Source organism: Amphiura filiformis, chromosome 8, assembly GCF_039555335.1.
Source record: "Amphiura filiformis chromosome 8, Afil_fr2py, whole genome shotgun sequence".
Classification (NCBI taxonomy): Eukaryota; Metazoa; Echinodermata; class Ophiuroidea; order Amphilepidida; family Amphiuridae; genus Amphiura; species Amphiura filiformis.
In genome coordinates this window covers 30,007,464-30,026,067 of record NC_092635.1, presented here as the reverse complement: position 1 = coordinate 30,026,067, position 18,604 = coordinate 30,007,464, and the positions used below count along the sequence as shown (strand labels likewise).

The window sequence follows — 18,604 nt, the reverse complement described above, 5'->3', positions numbered from 1 at the left end:
TAGAGATTAATGGTAAAGAATTTCAATATCGTTTTTGGCGGGAAAAATCTCCTGTGTCATTGGCCTTTGAATTTTTTTTTAAAGCAAAACCTCCTATCTAACCTCTTTGTAGTTTTGTTTTAAATATATTCAAGGGCCACAAGTACATAATGAGGTTTTTCCTGCCCAACAACGGATATGCATATTTTTCAATAATCAAGTGCATAAAAAGAAAACATACACAAAGAGTGAACATAATATCACTGATGCAAAGAAATTAAGATCAGTCCCAGAGATTGAGTTCAAAAGCAAGCGAGTTTACGACTCCCATGTCCAAAAAGCAGGACACACTTCATCAGTATTGCATTAAGCAGCCAGGAAAATGCCCTAGGGCCCATTTCACTAAACTTTACAAAGCTTTGTAAGTCCAAATCATTCGTAACTTCCGACAAGTCATAAGTTTCATTTCACTGAACTAACATATGAATGGTACCCTTTGTAAGTAATAGGGAGTTACTACAGGGACACTTCGTAAAGTTACGTCTGGTATTTGACACTTCGTAAAGTTACGTCTGGTATTTGGTATTTGTAACTTTACAAATGGTTACTTGAGTTACGAAGGGTTAAATGTTTAGTGAAATGGACCCCAGGTACAGCACACCCTACATGTATGACCAAAGCAAGTCTCCCTGAAGTCGGGGGTCCGTTTTACAAAGCCTTACGCGATTGATTTAAGATGGGTTTTTCTGTTATAAATTGATCGTAAGATGGATTGTATAATGTAAGGCTTTTTGAAACAGGCTCTATGACTCCAAAGTAATGTTGGTTTCAGAGATTGCAAACATGTTTGGGAATTCATTTTGCAATTGCAGCAATGATCATATTTTGGTAACTTCCAGGCTTGAAGTACAAGATAGTCTTGCGACACCTGTGTCAGCCTTCTTAAACATTATAAGGAGCATATTTTGAAGTTCATGTGCAATCTAGTAAAACTGAATGCCTAGAATTTTGTTCTGTCACTCAGCACAAAGATGGACCAATATTTTATATGGCACCATATGGTTCATTGGAAATTGAATGGCCATCTGGTACTGTGGCTTATATGCAAATAAAAAAATACCACAGTAAACATTTCCTGACTTGTACAGTTAAAATGTGCATTGTCCATACATTTTAATGAACTGTAATGGTGTCAAATTCTGCTCCCTTGATGTATAAAGGGGAATTATACCATATGGTTGGTCTGTCATTTGGGCTATTCCAGTTGAAATCCATACACCCTCTATGAAAGACATGACCTTAATCTCCCACACAGGGGTGAAGTCACCCATTCAGGTAACCCCTGCTAAAAGGCAAAATGCCCCTGGTTCTGAAACAGAACTGTGTGTATTTGTATAGACCAGGGGCAATATTTACACAAAAACGCCCAAAATTGCCCCTGGATCTTAAATCCTTATTTCAAGCCCTGATAGTGTATGGATTTCAACTGGAATAGCACATTGATCTAATCAGTATTACTAATCAAATCATGTCTTCACTGGTTCAATTTCACTGGACTTGGTTCAGTTGAGATTGAAACTAAAGGGAAAGTTAGCCCTTAAGACTGTACTTCCATGTTTTTGTGAATTTGAACCATTGGAATAAAGTTGCTTTTGTAGCAGTTGAATTCATTACTTATTAATATAACAAATATATTATCATTATAGTTTTCAGATCATGTTATGTGGCCTTATAACACTTATGCAATTACATTTGGTAACAATTTAGCCGAAAGATTGTACTTCCATATGTAGTGAATTTGAACTATTGTTGTATTTGTAGCAATAATATTATATTTGTTAATAGTTCCAGGGATATATTATCATTATAGTTTTCAGACCAGGTGATGTGGCCTTATAACACTGAAGCAATTACATTTGGTAACAATTTAGTGCTTCCATAGTGAATTTGAACCATTGTTATTAAGTTGCATTTGTAGCAATAATATTACATATGTTAATAGTTCCAGGGATATATTATCATTATAGTTTTAAGATCAGGTGATGTGGCCTTATAACACTGATGCAATAACATTTCGTAACTCTAGCAACTCTTGTATCGTAAAGACTAGCATTTCATAATCATTATGTCTTGTAAAATATAGGTATATGACCATTCCGTACTATTTGTTTGCTTCTTTCTTCCTCGACAACGACATTACATATGTGATCATAGCATAAGTCATGTGGGCGTAGGAACCAGGGGTGAGAATTTGGGTGAAAGGGCCTGAATACCCTTAACCCCTTCATAATTCCAGGTAACATTAGAAGGAAGACAGAAGTAGTCAAAAAGACAAACATTTTGGATTTTGACTACCCTCATCAAGCCCTAGTCTGGCTTTATGAGGGTGGTCAAAGTGTGATTTAAATTACGTTGCTGTATCTGTTGGTCAAGAATATTGTTATTTTGTCATTCAAAAATCATGGAAAACTTATTGAATTATATTATTGAATGTCTGTATTCAATGCAACGCACAAGTATACTATTCAGAAATGTGCACAATTTTGTCATGCAAATACAATGTAGGAACTTTTAAAGTACTGCATGAATCATGGGAAGGGGTAAGCTTCACCTCTTATGTCAAAAGTTGTAGCATATTTTGTTTCAATGAATGTATTTTACAATATATGTCTGGATTATTCATTATAAGATCTACACTACTATAGTTTGTTTGACACGTAATTGGCAAAAAACATGAGACTCGTAACATGGTGTATTGATATAGAATGGTGTGATTGGCGTCCACGCAGTTGTGCGCAGCACTTGCGCTAGTTGCATGTTGCATAATGTGTGACTGGTGTGCACTTTATGATGATGTTACAGTACATCTCAGGTGATCAAAGTTGAACCATTCTATGATATATATTCATTCTGTATTATTTGTACTCTTTTCTATTATCTTTTCATATTGCACTATTGGAATGGGTTTTTGTATGGTCTATCAGTCATAAACGTATAAGGGTAACGACTAAGAAACTTCCGGGCAAATGTTTTGTCAGACTCGCCACCAGAATCTTGAGGATTGATTCTGGGCAGATGTGTCCAAGTTAACCTTTTGACCTGCGTTAGTTATTTTTATGCATATATTTAGAACATTTAGCATACGCGATCATGTCACCGAAGAATACCAAGACATACCCACATTGTAAGTTACTCTATGGTTTGTGGTAAAAGTCATGGCTTATGTTTTTTAGTCTTCACTAGCAAACATAACATGCAGCTGGCTCAGAATACACAGGGTTAAGGATGTATTGTCCCAATAGTTCATGAAATGTTAAAAATGATTTTGCTATGGCAAAAAGGCATATGCAATGGTGATTTTAAGAGAATCTGTTATTTTGAGTTCAGTTTCATGACACCCATCATATTTTGATAGTGCAAGAATGAAAAGATAGGTAGAATGTCTATAGTGGCAAAACTGGCAATACTAGTCTTTCAGGTTTTATATAATCAAAGTTGTGCAAATATATGGTGCAAAATCTGTTCAGGTTTTTTCAAGCCTTATCAAATAACAAGTGACCTTATGTAAGACTTCAAAAGTTTATTGAATCGTTATGTAAGACTTCAAAAGTTTATTGAATCGTTATTAATGTTGTGTTCTTTTAAGTAGCGCTAGGACGTGGTGTGTTTTGGTCAGTGGTAACGTGGAATGTTATTATATAATTTAAGAATTAGAAACCCTGATTGAAAAAACAGTTTAAACTAGTTCAACTATACCAGTCAAATACTAGTTGAAATACTGGTAATGCAACTGGTTTCAACTGTTTTTTCAACCGGGGAAAGATGCACTTTGTTGCTAAGCAAATTGTAAAACTTTGTGATATGCATCATTCCAACAACTCGACTATAGAAACTTTATTTTGCATAGAATTCATATGGTGTAGATTTACCTTGTGACCATAATTGTTGGTCTTTTCTGATTCACATGTATTTGCTTCATTTAAAAAGCAATATATGTATTTATACCGCTGAATGATACTTAAATAGAATACAGAACAGAAAATGTATCAATAACATAGAATGGGGAATATTTGATTGTGAACATTATATGACAAAGACAAAATAGATGCGTATTTCACTCTTAAAGCCTTAACGTACGATATTGTAATATGATGTTGGTTAAGTTTTTTCAAACCTGACATATTTGTGATGTTTACACATGTCCCTACTTACATCTAAATGGAATCAGCCAAATTTGTTGTGTTTGTAGGTAAACAAAGCAATTTTGACATAAAGTCATATGACTTTAAGTCCACCATAGACCGCCATGTTAAACGGCCAAAAAAGCCAGTGGGTTTCTTTTAATTTACCTTGTTATTCTGACTTAAAATAAAGAGAAACCCTTCTGGCAGTTATTAATAATATTAATTATTATTTTAGCATTTTGGGTGAAGAATAACCAAATGAAAATTTGATGGAAATCATATATTATGGCTTTAAGAGCAATGACTGTTATAGCTAGTGTGGGTAGGTTGAATACTTAATTGAATTATGATTTGATTTCTAACTGGAAGAAAATATATACTATATCTGTCATGTGTACATTCTCATCTTTGAACCAAAGTGATATTAATCCATGCCTTTGAAAATATTAATCTTGGTGAAAGAAAGCTATTTTTTGTATATTTATTTTTGATTAAATGCAACTTTAAGTTGGTTACTCTACATTGTCATCAATGAAGTATAGCATCAATAATATCTATTCCATATTGAAAACAAGTATTGTTTTTTACATCTCTGGGTATAGTGTTGGCTTTATCTCTGGTGTAATATTATACAAATATTGACTGCTATGAGGGGCATGGTTAAAATGATAGGCCCAAGGTGATCTCAAACTATGACCGAGGTGTAGCTAATGGACATAGTCATGGTTTTGAGATCACCGCGAACCATGCCCCGATTAAAAAGCAGTCAATATTTGCTTTATATACCAAATCTTAAGATTCTTGTCATCTATTTGGATAAAAGCATCAAATTTGGGAAGAGAAACTAAGAGTTTCAATGCGAAAGGCACAGATTACAATCTGTGATTTCCGCGTAATTATTTCGCCCAAAAACATTAACGCATGCGTAATATCATTTTACGCTGGGAACAAAGCACATGCAGAACTATGCCCGCGCAATAGATACTTTTGTGGGGCATAGTCAAAATTATGCCCATGCTTTTAACCGTGACGGGAATCTTTAGATGAGGTATATAATTTGTTATAAATATTTTTGTGTTTTTATTGTAGATAATAGAGCAAAGTGTGGACAATAGTATACAGGGTGTCTCTGATATAATTGTACCATTGGAAATTTCATATTTGAGTATTTTAATGAAGCAATAAAAAAGGACAGAATAGTGTATGTTATCGAGTAATAAAGCAACTCCCTTTAATTGTGTCAATCACAACACATAGTGGTGTAGAGTGATTTTTCCAAATTTTCTGTTTCACATAGTGACGTATAAGTTTAGAGCTAGCTATATCATATTCTATAATAGTTTGAACCTTAAACTTCAACTTCAACTGGAATCAGGCCACTGAGAGATAACAGTGGAGGAGTATTGACTGTTATTAGTAATATATCCTTCAAACATATTTTTTTTTGGAAATGCATTTTGTCCTTCATTTATCTTAAGTTTTTTATTTCAAACTCTAATAGTGACCCGCAGGTCAAATTGCTAGAATTGTACATTAAACACACCTAAACAAACACAATGCAATTTGCAGGCAGCAGCTAAATCAGCGCCAATATTGCAACATTGAAACAAACAACTATACAAACATCCAATCCAACCCAACCACATCCCCCAGGTAGGCAATGAGGATAAAGTGCCTTGCCCAAGGACACAACACGTTGGCACGAGCGGGGCTCGAACTCATTGGCACGAGCGGGGCTCAAACTCACAACCTATGTATTATGAGTCGGGCGCCTTATCCGCTCGGCCACACATGCTCCTTATGCCCGAGTGTGTTGCGACTGATGATTTTTTAAATTTAAAATTTGACCCGTTCTTGAATTATAACAATTCGAAAATGGCACCTCATTTGTAATCCATTCAAGTGCATTGAACCATTCATTATTCACCCAGTGTTTATTATTACTTCTGGTATAGGATATTGACTATTCGCTGACGTAGTGCACATTAGTATTGGTTACTAGTTCAAGCCTAGGCTCATACACCTATTCCGAATTATGCTACCGTAATCATTCGCTTAATGGCGCACCTGGGCTCCTTTGCCTTGGGGTAAATTTCATATACAAATGGAGAGCTCCTTCCTTTAAAAATCTCAACAAGAATTAAGGGTATATGCCCTTATTTGCTGGTGGCACTTTTAGTTTGTGTCTAAAATTCCAGTTATGTCAAGGGAGCACATAGCGCTATTAGGTGAATGTTTACAGTATGTCATTGGCTTTGTGTTACGATCATTTCGATCAGTGGTCCGTAACAAAGAAAGCGTTGACCTAGCAACGGTCATATTCTAACGTGCACTATGCAAGCGAATAGTGTATTAAATCCATAAAAAGGATTCAAAATGAACTATCAGCATATAAGTCTTCTATTTCAAGAATGAAGCAGTCAATTCTCAATTCAAAAAGTCTATGAAATCTTGTCTTATTATACAATTGTGTAAAACAATTATTCAATCTTAGTTTTGTTAGGAATTAAAATAATAGAAAAATTTGAATTTCCAATGGTACAGTTCTTTCACAGATGCTATGTAGAGGGTTGAATTTATGTTGACTTTAAAGATTTATAATTATATAGTTGTAGAAAAAATTATCAGATGAGAAATAATAATAATAAATAAATAATGGTACATTTTGGGGGCGTACCGGGTACATCGAGCCGGCCCGGGAGAGGGCAAAGTTCCAAGTTGTCCCATTGACCCTCTAGTAAAATGACTCCACCGAAACAAGCAAATTTCCAAGTTTAATGCTAAAATGGATCAAAATGAGGACAACTGTGGCTTAAATCTGGGGCAAAGGGAGATGCACATTACAATTTTGTCCTATACCAGTATTTTGAGCCTTGGACCAACATATGGTCAAAATGAGATATTGACATTGTATAACTTGTTGATTTCTGCATTTTGAATTTGAATCTTTCAGATGCAAAATGTAATGAAGACCAGCATGAGCAATACTTTTCCCCAACACTACCTACATAATATTTAATATAAGTTTTTAGGAAAATCATGTGGCATACCCAGAATGGCAAGTGAATGGGACCCAAAATTGCCACTGACTGATAGAGAGGAGCATGTCACTGCATGGACATTCGTGTGAACTGAATTTGCAGGTACAATTACGAGCTCCCCCTTTACAAGAAACACACTCTTACCAGGGGAAACAGCTACTAATGATATAGTAGGACATTATTTAATTTCGATTTTTCTTATAATGATTTGCAAATTGTACCGTAAATGCTATCCTGAGTAGATAATAAACAAACAAGCTAACAAACAAACATGTAATATATAAACAATTATACTAAATGAAATTTCTGACTCGCCTCATGCTAAATCTATGATTTTTTAAAGTTATTTCATAAGGTTCCAAATGCTATCATCAGTAGGTAACAAAATATTTTCAACCTTTCTTAATTTCTTTATTTTATAAATAAGTACTATTTTGAGTAGATTGCGGAAAAACAAACCAACAAACATCAAAAACAAACTTTCCTAACTGTTAATGCTATCTTTGTATTTTATATTTTGTATTTCATAAATAAATACTATCTTGAGTAGATAGCGGAAAAACTAACAAACAAACAAACAAACAAGAAACATCAGAATAAATTTTCCTAACAGAAGTTTTCTAAATTTGTGAAATATTTTCTGTGTTGATTTATTAGGCCTGCAATGCTATCTTCAGAAGATAGCTGTTTGCGCATTTCGAGAAAACGGTGCAGGCCGTAAGTGGGCTTCGCGCGCATGTGTTTGCATGTCGCAAAGGGCCTATAATGATTTGCAAATCATACCATAAATGCTATCCTGAGTAGATAACAAACAAACAAGCAAACAAATAAACAAACAGACATGTGTAATATATAAAAAATTATACTAAATGAAATTTCTGACTCGTGTCATGCTAAATCTATTTTTTAAAGTTATCTCATAAGCTTCCAAATGCTATCATCAGTAGGTAACAAAATATTTTTAACCTTTCTTAATTCCTTTGTATTTTATAAATAAGTACTATTTTGAGTAGATTGCGGAAAAACAAACAAACATCAAAAACAAACTTTCCTAACAGACATTTTTTTAATTTGTGAATTATTTTCTGTTGTTTTATTAGGCTCGCAATGCTATCTTCAGAAGATAGCTGTTTGCGAGGTCCGAGAAAATGGGCTATGCTCGCGTGTGTTCACAGAAGATGATGAATGTCGCAACGGGTCTATAATGATTGGCAAATCACACCATTAATGCTATCTTGAGTAGATAACAAACAAACAAGCAGACAGACAAACAAATATGAAATATAAAAGAAATATACCAAATGACCTTTCTGACTCGTCTCATGCTAAATCTATGATTTCTTTCTTTTTTGTATTATTTCCTAAGGTTCAAAATGCTATCATCAGAAGATAACAAAATATATTCAACCTTTCTCAATTTCTTTGTATTTTATAAATAAATACTAGTACTATCTTGAGTAAATAGCGGAAAAACTAACAAACAAACATGTACAAAAATGTTCTTGATATCAATGTGATCAATGTTTTGTTTTTTATTGATTTAATTGTTTTTTCTTTAATTTTATGTGTCCGATAACTCAATTCCCATGCAATCATCTTTCAGTACAAAACCCCTTACAAAACAATGATTTATTGACATGAATTTGGTCATGAATGGGGTTTTTTTTGAAATTTTTATTCAGCAGATGTTTCGCATATGGCAAAATCACTATAGGAAGAGAAAAGGTTTGTAGTGTGGTGCTTTGTACTGCATGCTGTATAACATTATACAGCACCCCTGTATAGCATGCAGTGCACTGATGCTGTATAATATTATACAGCATCCCTGCATAGCATATGTGTGCACTGATGCTGTATAATGTTATACAGCATCCATGCATAGCATGCAGTGCACTGATGCTGTATAATATTATACAGCATCCCTGCATAGCCTGCAGTGCACTGATGCTGTATAATATTATACAGCATCCCTGCATAGCATGCAGTGCACTGATGCTGTGTAATATTATAGAGCATCCCTGCATAGCATGCAGTGCACTGATGCTGTATAATATTGTACAACATCCCTGCATGGCATGCAGTGCACTGATGCTGTATAATATTATAGAGCATCCCTGCATAGCATGCAGTGCACTGATGCTGTGTAATATTATACAGCATCCCTGCATAGCATGCAGTGCACTGATGCTGTATAATATTATAGAGCATACCTGCATAGCATGCAGTGCACTGATGCTGTGTAATATTATACAGCATCCCTGCATAGCATGCAGTGCACTGATGCTGTATAATGTAATACAGCAATACAGCATATACTATTAATAAGGATTGTATGGGTTTCCTATGAGGAGCTGTTTATAAACTGAGCTAAAAAAGAAACTTATAATTTTTTACAACTTATGAATCACAAGGTCATATCTTAAAATACTGTCAATCAAAATGAACCAAAATTACACACAGGATTACTTTAATACTCTACTCAAAACACATGTCAGTAACCAGGCAGTTGTCCAACTGACACAACAGCAAAATGCACTGTCATGGGACAGCTTCCTGGACTTCCTCCACTTTCACAGCCCAACATTTGGCAACCAGCACAAAAAATCTGTGAGAATGCACACAAGATCCTTGCACAGATGATAAAATGGTGCTGCTTTCTGCTTTTCATACACTTTTTTCATGAAACAGGGCTGTGCTGTGAATGTGGTCCAGGAAGCTGTTCCATGTCAGTGCATTTTGCTGTTGTGTCAGTTGGATAACTGTTTGGTTACTGACATGTGTTAAGAGTCGAGTATTGAAGTAAACCTGTGTGTAATGTTGGTAGACTTTGATAGATAGGATTTCAAGATATGACCTTGTGAAAAATTATAAGTTCCTTTTTGAGCTCAGTTTATTATACCAACTACTATGCACAGTGCTGTATCCTATACATTCTTTGTACTGCATACTGTATGTATAATATAGCATGCAGTGCACTGATGCTGTATCCCTGCATAACATGCAGTGCACTGATGCTGTATATAAATGTTATACAGCAATGAAGCATATACTATTCATAAGGATGGTATGGGTTTACTATGAGGAGCTGTTTATATTATACCAACTACTATGCATTGTGCTGTATCCTACATGCTTTGTACTGCAAGCTGTATGTATATTACACAGTATCCCTGTAGCATGCTGTGCACTGATGCTGTATAATATTATACAGCATCCCTGTAGCATGCTGTGCACTGATGCTGTATAATATTATAGAGCATCCCTGCATAGCATGCAGTGCACTGATGCTGTATAATGTAATAGAGCATCCCTGTATAGCATGCAGTGCACTGATGCTGTGTAATATTATACAGCATCCCTGCATAGCATGCAGTGCACTGATGCTGTATAATATTATAGAGCATCCCTGCATAGCATGCAGTGCACTGATGCTGTGTAATATTATACAGCATCCCTGCATAGCATGCAGTGCACTGATGCTGTATAATGTAATACAGCAATACAGCATTCATAAGGATTGTATGGGTTTCCTATGAGGAGCTGTTTATATTATACCAACTACTATGCACTGTGCTGTATCCTACATAATATTACACAGCATCCCTGTTATAGCATGCCCTGCATAGCACCATAAGCATGCAGTGCACTGATGCTGTATAATATACAGCATATACTTATGGCTCACTTCAATACTAATCAGTTCTGATTTTGGAATCTAAAAATTAGTGGTTGAATCTAAAAATAAGTGGTTGATGCATTCAAAAGCGATGGGTAACGATTAATCAGCTTGATGCCCTGAAAATGGTAGTTAACATACGGCATATGTGAGAATCTCTTTTCTGCAAAAGCAGTCAAGTATAAATTCAGCTTAACTGTGTTGGGTGTGTATGGGGTTACCCATTGGTCCTGTAAGTGTGTGTGTGCAATAGTAAACACTTATACACAAGAATGAAACACAATAACAACAATATTATGATTTGTCTTTTTTATTAGCCTCCTCCCACTCTCTTCTCACTCCACTGACTTGCTATAATGCAAATCTAGAAACAACAAAAATATATTATGTAAGAGAAGAACCACACTTTACTCAGCTTACTTAAATGCAGAGGTGGTTTACTAGTTGTCAATGTGAAATCATATCAAATTGATACCAATCAATATATTGATATTAATAATTATTATCAATACCCAATAATTTTGATCAAAATATCAATATCCCAAAAAATATCAGATTGATGTTGACCACTAGTCAATACATGTTGATATTGATGAATGATCAACCCATTATTGATCAGATATCAATAACCAATATTAATCACATGTGAATATCCAATAATATTGATAACATATCAATACACCTCACAAAGACATGGAAGATCCTACTAAATACAGTGAGCACAAGTTCTCTCATGCCGAGTATAAAACTTGAAATGGATAAATTGATACAATCAAATAGTGAAATTTGCCTCATTTTCATTTAAGTACTACATCACACACGGCTGGTGACTATTATTACAAATAATTTCTGAAAATTTGCTTCATATTACATGATTAACGTGACAACCCTACAATGCTTGATTGCAAATACTGTACTATGATTGGTTACTGAATTAGCTGATTTTCTATCAAATGTACGGTAATGATACTTTTGAGGATAAGTTGAAAGTGAGTGTGCACTTGGAATGAAGAGCAACATCAGGGCTGTACCCCAATAGACTACCAGGCCAATTCTCTGTTACTTAAGCACTGGAAAAATGTGAGATTTTTGAGAGCAAATTTCGCGCACCAGTTTATGATTTGCGCAATTTATCCATAATATTCCCAAAATGCGTGCATTTTCCCAAAAAAGTTCAAATTTGCAGGTTTTTATAATTAAATTACGCAGCACAGAGTTGGAATTCATTATAATTTAAGTCCTATGGTCTATTTTCTATACTTTTTCTGCATGGATTGTATTGCAGATCACCAATTTTGTTAAAACTAAGTTTTTTGGAAAATAAATACTTTAAAAATGGATATCTTCGAAAAATCTTAAAATTCACGGCCGAACCTAAAACTTGCGCTTATACCCAAGCGTTTTTTGTGTGTGTCACAAATTCTCCTGGTGCTTACTGTTACACTGGGAACCAGGTAAAAATGCTTGCTTTAACCCAACATGCCTCTACGCTCAAAAACTTGTGTTCCAGAATTTGAGGCCACAATTTGAGCTTATTTGATGTAGTGATTGGGTTATGCTACTGGGAACAAGTTTGTATGGCTCCTGGTATTTGGAAGTTACCCAGGTGATGCGTTACAAAAGTGCAATGCAACAGCTTGGGCTTTGAAAGTCCATCTGGTAATGTTATAGCCTGACTGACTGGTGTAAAGGTAAGGTACAGCCCCAACTTAACTTCCTGTATCTACTGCTGTTGTCATACTACTAGACATCATGTTGATATTTGTAATAAACATCACATATTTTATACACCCATAATTCTGACAGAGTTACAAAATAAGTGTGTATGAACAATGGTATTAATAATTATTATTTGAGCGAGTAAAATATATCTGTTACATCAAACTAACCATGTTTGAGTCCACAAATTAGAAATTACAGCAATTATAAATGAGATACCTGCCTCACAAAATCTTGCAAAATGATAAGACAGTTGGTGAGATTGTTGGTATGTCTATTTGAAAATATCCAAACTTGAAAGCATGAATTATGATACTGCTATTACTGATTATGCATGCTACTTCAATTGGCCAATCAAAGACACAGGTGTGGGTTAGTGATTGAATCATGTAACATGCCAACATAGCTAAGGATTTGTCAGTTTTCATGGCTATACTTTATTTATGCTTCAAGTTGAAGTGGATTTGGTAGTTATACTTTATTCAAATGAGATACAATGAATAAATGCTAAATTTGTGCGATATTTATTGTACAAAACAGATATCAAATTAAGGCATAAAACTTAATGCTACACTGACTTAGCTTTAAAAAATGGTTCTTGATGATCGTTTCTTTATTGAGGAAACAATTTGGCAGTATCCTGACATGGGAATATTATCAAAATGATGCTGAAGCAAAGAATGTTCACTTCATGCTGGTATCACACCTTCATGATATGTGCTAAATATTAGCTCATTGATCAAATACCGTAAAAACTTGATAGTTAGCATATAGGGTTTTGAGCAAATCATCGATACACATAGTTATATACGAACAAGTAAACCTGCAAATGTGTCTCAATCCCATAATTTCAGTTGGTAAAGCGCCAGACTTTGGTACCATTTCATGTTTTTCAAAAGCGCTCGATAGTAAGCACATATGCAAACTATCGAGTTTTTACGGTATTGCTACATATTGTACAGGTACAGCAATCAGATTTGAAAAAAATTAAATTTTCATCTCAAACAGCTGATCTCAGGTACAATAGGCTGCATGATCTGCTGTCAAATCCTTAATTAACCCATACAAGGATACTGCTCAAGATCTGGTAACCATTGGTTCACCACCCTACGCTACTACCATTTAGTTGGTTAAAATCATGGTGCTGGTAATAACTCTTTTAAAACACAAACAAGAGAAAAAAATAATACATATAGCATATGATAGAAACAATTTGAATTGAAGGTAATCAAAATATATTTATGTGCATATCAGACAAAAAGATTTACAGAAAAAGAAAAAAAACTTATACAAAGAATATAGAACAAAACATAGTGGAAAAAGTGCATTGTGAACAGCTTATCTGGCCACCTTCATCTTTTTACACTACTAAGCTTTATAAAAGCATTGTCAAATACAGTACTTTCATCATTGGAGTTACTTTTTTTAGTTAAAGCAACTAAGACTTCACAAAAATTGAAGCTTTGTTTTATATCACATTATCTACAATAAGGTTTCAATAGAGGGTCGCAGCATACGAAAATGTCACTGCTAACCCTACATGTATATAACAATATTTTTGATGTGTTTGCCACATGGTAAAGGCTTCACACAATAATGGTTAGAAATAGTTAAAACAGTTGTTGTACGCATGAAGTAAGCTACCAGAATTCATCCCCAGTTTGGTATTGAGCAAAAACCAATAACCAGTTCATAAATTTCACCCTCGGATTCAAAAACACTCGGAGGGTGAAACACTCTTTACACTGTTAGAGCTTTAGGTCATACATTACATACCAGTTCTGAGAAAAACACCAGTGTATTAGAATTTGAGCTTGGCAACATATTGCAACCACTCTTTGTATTGTAGAGATGAGCTCTGCTAGCCTTTTAAAGCCAGATTTATACTCTTTTCATTTTTGCCCACTGTGACATCCACATGCTGCTGTATTATGGCAACAGCATTTGAAGTTTTTACTTTTGATGTTTATCAACCTTCAACATCATGCAGACCTGTAAGTATCTTACACTATGGACCACAATGGCCTCATCCCAATGACATAGTTCAATAACCTCAATTAAACAATCATAGTGCAAAATTTGACCTCAAGTTGCAGAATATGAGGTTTATTTGTACCCAAATTTTCAAAGGTCATTCAATGAATGTACAAATGTATTGGGGTTAAAGAACTGTGCCCTGATAGAAGAGCATGTTGTGGATCCTAGTGTTAACGTTGAGCAGAATAACAATAATGTAGCTGAAAATGACAATGCGTAAAGTAGCAACGATGTCACATCAAAAGCTGGCTTTGACGTTCAGCACAGAGCAGAAATTTGTGATGGAGAACAAAAAGATGCAACATCTTATACCTGAATTCATGTTTATTATCACAATGGCAAAATGTTCAGAGTTAAATATCAGTCTTTACAAAAGATTGATTAAATTTGAGTACACCATTAAGAACATTACAGTTACCACATTATATTCCATGAAAAATTGGCTTGGTATGAAAATGGCACTGGTCATATCCAGACTACACTAAACAGACTATTAATACAGCTATTTAGTTTCAAAACTGATTATCTTTGAGAATGTGTAAAAACAAGATACAATATGTAATACAACATGTGAGGTTTGACTGAGTCAATATGAAAGCATAGACCATTTCTGTACAAGTATTTCTCTGTATTCACAACATCTTACAAAACAACCCTCCTCTTTCAATTAGCAACCTTACAATGGGTGTACTATCAACTGTGTTGTAAACAGGTGTACTGATATACAACTATATAGAATGATGTCAATCTCTTTCATTTACAGTATGTAGCACCTGAGCAACAAGTGGAACGGTCTGTCAAAATCTATCAGAACTTACTCAGAAGTATCGGATCTCCTTCTAAAGTTGGACTTCTGTCCATAGAATTGTCACAAGCTTACAGGTGTTATCCATTCCATGTTGTTGACTAAGTTCTGACTGATTTTGACTGAAGACATCCCGATAATAATTAAACTCTTTACAAAGAATATCTATTGGGCCATTCCATTTGAAATCCATACACCCCCTATGGTAGACATGACCTTAATCTTCCACACAGGGGGTGTAGATTGTAAATGAAGTCACCATTCAGGTAACCCCATTTGAAAGAATAAGGTCATGTCTTGGGGTGTATGGATTTCAATTGGAATAGCCCATTAGGCCTGAAATATAAAGTCTCAGTGAATGTATGTTACACTGATGTTGAAGCCTGAGTAGATAGCTTGTCATACTTGTAAGTTACTCTCAGAGTGGAAAACAGTGTACCTCAAGATATTTCACTGTGTATTCTGATTACAATGAAATTTGGCCATGCATGCCCAGCACTCACACTAAACAGTCATTCAATTTAAGCAATGAGATACAAATACTGGAGGTACACAATTTTAATCCTCATGAGTGATAATCCAATATTTCCCACATCCTTACAAATGAAACCATTCCGTCCACCTATTTATATTCCTTAAGTGCAGATTATAAACATACTGCAGTTTTGTTTGTGATTTCATACTTCACGTCAACAGGCAAGCTTAAAATTTAACCCCATGAGAACTACCTACCGATTGGCCAAAAAGAAGTTTCATTATCAATTGGACCAATCAGCAACATTGTTAGAATAATTTCACCACACAAAAAAATTGGGGTGAATTATTCGCAAAGCTCCATTCTGATTGGTGATTAAAATGAAGATATCATGTAATTGACCAATCAGAGGCAATGTTAGATCGGCAGGTAGTGCTCAGGGGGTTAAAGTGAGTTTTATTGGTGACCTGTAGAATGATGACATATACCGTAAAGATTCGCGCAATGGTGCACATGGGCTCCTTTACCTTGGTGTAAATTTCATCTGCAAATAGAGAGCTCCCTCCTCTAAAATCCAAAAAAGAATTAAGATTCGGTGTCCTTATTTGCTGGTGGGTTATTTTTAGGTTGTGCCTAAAATTCCACATATGTCAAGGGAGCCCATGGTGCCATTAGGCGAATTTTTACGGTATTGGAATATTACAATATCCGAAATATCTTGAATTAATTATTTATCACTCCTTCAATTTAAATGTGTATCTTATGCCTGATGTACGCTCCACTTATGCAAACAATAACCAGTCTCCATACAACAATGCAAACAGTAGATCTGTACCGACCTTAAGATTGCAACATTACATGTACATCATTGTATGCTTTTGATTGCCCATGGTTAAGTCACCACCTATTCACACCTGACACGGATCCATCACCTTGCTAACAAATCAAGGTTCTCACTGCAAATGCATGCACAGAAAGTGCATTTTTGATTTTAGCGCTTCTCTAGCAATGCGCTAGAAGGCTTTTGCGAAGCGTACACACAACACGCAGTCATGAACTTTGTGTGAAGAACCTCGTTTTGTGACCGTGCAAAGGGTAATTAGGAAACGGTAATGCGTACCTAAATGCGTATTACATGGAGTACATTTTATTCATCATACAATGGTTCCATGGAAAACGCATTGTAGAGTTGTGCAATAGTGGAGTTTACATCAGGGCTTACCCTCTACATGTAGAAGTGACCTCTACCATCTGACTAGTGTCATGAAATATAAACATGATCCAAAAGATCAAAATCACTCATGCTCAGTTTGTGATCACTCGAATCAATCCAATACATTATTCATGAGAATTTAGCATGTTAAATCTACTGGTAGTCTGCAAGGATGCAACAATGATAGGCAAAATCTTGCTAAGAACCGCTATGTATTCCAATCTGGATTCTTTTAAGTCAAACTCCAAGTCCAATCAATATGTCTGTAGTTGTTTTGTAGTTGCCAAAGAAACTCTACTCTGCTTTGAGCTCTACTTGACCATGTCCAGTCAGCCTTCTAAAGTGATTGCCTTTGCTTTGAATTTCTCACTGTTTATAGACTGGTCCCTTTAATGCTGAACATTTGCTTCTTTCTGTAAATCAAACAGAAATAATAGAAAGCATTAACAAACCATGGATATAAATGGAAAGAAGTAGCTTCCCTATGCAAGATTTATTTACTGCCATTTTTCACTTGAAATCAGCAATTGTGTGGGTCTGGCAGGGTCCATCTAAACCAAAAGCCATAGGAAATCAGTGTATTTTTTCCCCTGTGAACACCCAAGTCACAGTTATGACATTTGTGCCAACTGAAACTAGTTTTTGCTCTACATTGAAACTTTGACTATTGTTGATCTTTGCACTTGTAAACTTGGATTTGTAGTTAATTCTTTCAAATTGCCATTTTATCCAATTCTAACTGGCTTCAAATACTAACTTTTCAGTTTTTGATCATAATCTGTATCCATCATAACTTTTCAATGAGTTCCTGTTATGATTGTATTTCAGTTTGCAAAATTGAATCCATCATACATTACAATGTGTTTAACCCTATGAGAACTACCTGCCAATTGGCCAAAAAGAAGTTTTCATTATCAATTGGACCAATCAGCAACATTGTTAGAATTATTTCACCACGCAAAAAAATTGGGTGAATTATTTGCAAAGCTCCATTCTGATTGGTGATTTAAGTAGAGATATCATGTAATTGATCAAGCAGAGGCAATGTTAGATTGGCAGGTAGTGCTCAGGGGCTTAACGTACTATGGATGCATCCTAATGTCAGTGAAATCTACCCTACCTTTGATACTGGCATTTGCTCAGGAGTGCATTGAAGTATGTCACCTTTTCACTTCATTCAGATTGGATGACTGAGATATTATATAACGTCACTGGGCGGGAAAAACCTTATATGTACTTTTGGCCCTTGGAACATAACATGAATAAAGCCTTGTAGGTGTAGACTTTATATTGAAGAGTTTGCTTTATCCATGTTCAAGGGCCAAAGTACATGCAGGAAAAAACTCATATTTACTTTTGGCCCTTGAACATGAATAAAGCCTTGTAGGTGTAGACTTTATATTGAAGGGTTTGCTTCATCCATATTCAAGGGCCAAATGTACATATGAGGTTTTTCCCGCCCAGTGACGATAAGC

The 18,604-nt window shown here is 35.1% G+C and overlaps 1 protein-coding gene across 1 annotated transcript in view; it reads right to left on the bottom strand.

Moving 5' to 3' along the window:
- Positions 1-11,174: 11,174 nt before the first annotated feature.
- LOC140158928 (uncharacterized) overlaps positions 11,175-18,604 on the bottom strand; it is a 31,536-nt gene continuing 24,106 nt past the window's right edge. The window contains 1 exon segment of the mRNA XM_072182204.1: positions 11,175-17,542. The gene's annotated coding sequence lies outside the window, so the exon portion shown is untranslated.